Genomic DNA, 3517 nt, shown 5'->3' with positions numbered 1-3517 from the left:
TTTCCATAACGATCTCTTATAAGATAGTCTAATAATCACATTTTGTGAGTGGATGTTTGCTGCTGATGTCACACTTTCAGATACACACCTTCCAGAGTTAATCACGATAAAACCCCTGGTCATAGACTGACTAACTTAATGAATAAATAAATATATAAATCATTTTAGCATATGGCTACAAAATGTGAAGAAGAAAAAAACAAGTCTGAAAGCTTTCTTAATGCACTATAATAAATATAAGTATATATACCATAATTTAAGAGTCAACAGAAATAAACTGTAATGGGTTTGTCTGGCTTTCCGTGTGCTGTAATGGTCCAGCAAATACATAAGATGCACTGTACTGCGTGCGTTCATATTCAGTTAACATTAGTTGTTCATTAAACCTATTAATGTGCCTCTAGTCTTTCCGTTTTGCAGAAGGGAGGCGTTGCTTACGCGATCATTGTCATACTGAGTTTCTCATGCGTTCCAACTCAATGAAAATCTATATGTGAAAGGAAGGAAACGTTTCATTTTGCTGTGACTGGACTGCTCGACCGAAGACGCACAGATAACGGTTAGATAATGACGCTTTATTCATACTGCTCATATGATGTGGTTTTAAAATGATTATTTGATATCGATGCGTGAATTGAAAGTTTGTATAAAGGCTACGTTTGTAATAATGACAGAGATGAATCTACTTTAATGACGAGCTACATTTTATGACGAACTAATGGCGAGTAATTTCCTTGTTTGCATATATTATCCAATGAGCTCCTATGTTGTATGGTTCCCAAAGCTTTTCAGAATATCTTATTTTGTGTTTCGCTAAAGAAATTGCGCATGACACGAATTGCATTTTGGGTGAGGTATCTCTGTAAACGTTACCGCTTGGGAAAAGGTAATAAAATATGTAAAACAATCAATTAAGTTAATTGAATAAACTGCATTACAAATAAATATAAGAAAAAAAAAACACTAAAAGCCTATAGCCCAATATTAAACTACTTAAAATGTTTGTTCTAAAAGGGAATCTGATTAAAAAAAACACTATATCCAGCTTGGCAACTACCTGATGACCATGTCTTTGTAACTCTGTGATGCTTTTAGTAAGGATTTGCACATTGTGGATCAATAATTGCGTTTTGGCAATTGTATTTATTTATAATATTTGTTAATGTCATATTAAAGTTGAATGTATTTTAATTAAATATTTACATCCATTTGGATTAGTTTTAACATAAAGTAACAGACTTATTGTGATTTTTCAGTAATAGAAGAAACAATGAAACACATTATGTTGGTGAATGTTTAAATAATCACAATAAGCAGGGTTATATATCATCAATAATTCCAAATTATTGCATGTAAATCAATTACATGCATTAACCAATATAATATTGTTTGTTTCACGTTTAACCATATTTAAATCATGTTCATACTTTCAAACTGCTTAAAGTAATATATATATATATTATTTATTTAGTTAGTACTCTATTACAAATAACAGATTTATGCAAATAAGGAATTTGAATAAATGCATTTTGAAAATAGCAATTGCAAATAGTTAAACTATGGCATGATTATTTTTGTTTCTGAATGACAAATGCAGACACTAAATAGCAATAACATTCACAATGAAAAAAAGAATAGACTATTAAATAAAATATTTATATAATTCTAATTTACTGCAAGTGACTAGCTTTTTTCTTTCACAAATAAATAGAGGGGGCCTGAAAATATTTGAAATAAAGATAAATCGTTTATCAAGGTCTATTTTTTGGATGATTCTTACAAAACAGTATTTTGAGCTAAGTTTTTTAAGGTAAATCTGTGTGTCCTTCCAAAAGGGATACCGGGACAGTACAAAAAGACACCTGATAACCAAGTGATATGAGTCTATATAATTCAGAATACAGAGCTGCACTGGGGCTAAAATTCAGACTACTCATTTGGCAGTAAAGCAAGGATTCTGATCTAGGATGCAATAAAGTAATTCTTGTGCACTTCTCCCTTTGCTAAATAAAGTCCCTCAGGCCTTTATAAAACGTGTATGTTACAGTGCTGTGCTGATTAAATCACACGACGAAGGGGTAATCCAAATAAACAGTCTTTAATTATAAATCCACAGAGCAAAAAGCCAGGAGTAACACTGGAGCAGACATAACACACACAAAACATAGCAAAACAATAACCGCAAAGGACTGGGCTGCATTTCCCAAAACCTTCTTAACACTACGTCGTTCTTAAGTTATACCTTAAGCTGTACCCTATCGTTAATATATATTTCCCGTAATGTTCTTAGCTAAGGATACCTTCTATAAGTCATACTTTCGTAAGGTTGGTCTGGACCAGTCTTAGTAAGCTTAACTGAGCTGTGCGTGAGGCCTTTAGCCTCCTTGTTAGAGCGCCTGCCTCCCACGCCGGAGACCGCGTTTCGAATCCTTAATGAAGCTTGTAGCGAGGCGAAGTAGAACCGGTTACATTTTGGTGCCAGTGACCCGGATGGGAGTGAGGATTAGGGGGGTGAGTGTAACTGTCGTAGGCTAGTAAGAGCTGTGCGTGTAAACCTCACTCCCCTAATCTCAAGAGGCGCTCCAGCGACTGATGCTAGAGGCTGTGGCCTCCTTGTTAGAGCGCATGCCTCCCATGCCAGAGACCGTGGTTCGAATCCCGCTCGGAGTGAGGCGAAGTAGAACCAGTTACATTAGCTATACCTTATTACTGTTGACAGTTCACAGTTCTTTACATCTCAGTCTATACCAAGGGTGGCGAACGTCGGTCCTGGAGAGCCGCAGCCCTGCAGAGTTCTGCTTCAACCCTAATCAAACACAACTGAACAAGCTAATCAAGGTCTGAAGGGTTACTAGAAAACTACAGGCAGGTGAGTTTTAATTCTGCAGGGCTGCGGCTCTCCAGGACCGAAGTTCGCCACCCCTGGTCTATATGAATGTAATTCTTAAGTAATACACCCAGTGTTCAATCAAGAAAGAGACTCTCCTCTTTCTTCTCTGCCATGGTAGCTGTTGATTATATGTGTCCCGTGTTGCAATTTTATTGATTAGCTCATCCAGTAACATAAATTAGTAATTTACACCAATATGTGATGCGGCTGCTGAGCAATCAACCCTGGTTGTGGAGTACATTTACATTTACATTTAGTCATTTAGCAGACGCTTTTATCCAAAGCGACTTACAAATGAGGACAATAAAAGCAGTCAAAACTAACAAAAGAGCAACAATATATAAGTGCAAATGACAAGTCTCGGTTAGCCTAACGCAGTACACGTAGCAAGGTATATATACAGTATATATATATATTATACACACACATATACACACACACACACACACAAAGAAACAAAAGTAGATAGAATAGAAAAAATAGAAAGCTACTAGTTTTTTTTTTAAATAAAAGAAGATAAATAGATAAAGTAGAATTAAAATAGAATAGAAAGTGCTAGAGTTAGATGGTCAAATAAAGGTGGAACAGATGTGTTTTAGTCGTTTCTTGAAGATGGCTAAGGACTCT

The 3517-nt window shown here is 35.5% G+C and overlaps 1 protein-coding gene across 1 annotated transcript in view; it reads left to right on the top strand.

Annotated features, from left to right (window-relative positions):
• Positions 1 to 491: 491 nt before the first annotated feature.
• LOC107688612 (cysteinyl leukotriene receptor 1-like) overlaps positions 492 to 3517 on the top strand; it is a 37756-nt gene continuing 34730 nt past the window's right edge. The window contains exon 1 of the mRNA XM_016486324.1: positions 492 to 559. The gene's annotated coding sequence lies outside the window, so the exon portion shown is untranslated. The remainder of the gene's footprint in view (positions 560 to 3517) is intronic.

The sequence above is a fragment of the Sinocyclocheilus anshuiensis genome, unplaced genomic scaffold, assembly GCF_001515605.1.
Source record: "Sinocyclocheilus anshuiensis isolate Anshui unplaced genomic scaffold, SAMN03320099.WGS_v1.1 scaffold557, whole genome shotgun sequence".
NCBI classification, from domain to species: domain Eukaryota; kingdom Metazoa; phylum Chordata; class Actinopteri; order Cypriniformes; family Cyprinidae; genus Sinocyclocheilus; species Sinocyclocheilus anshuiensis.
Note: the sequence above shows the minus strand (reverse complement) of the source record. Positions and strands in the feature narration are given on the sequence as shown.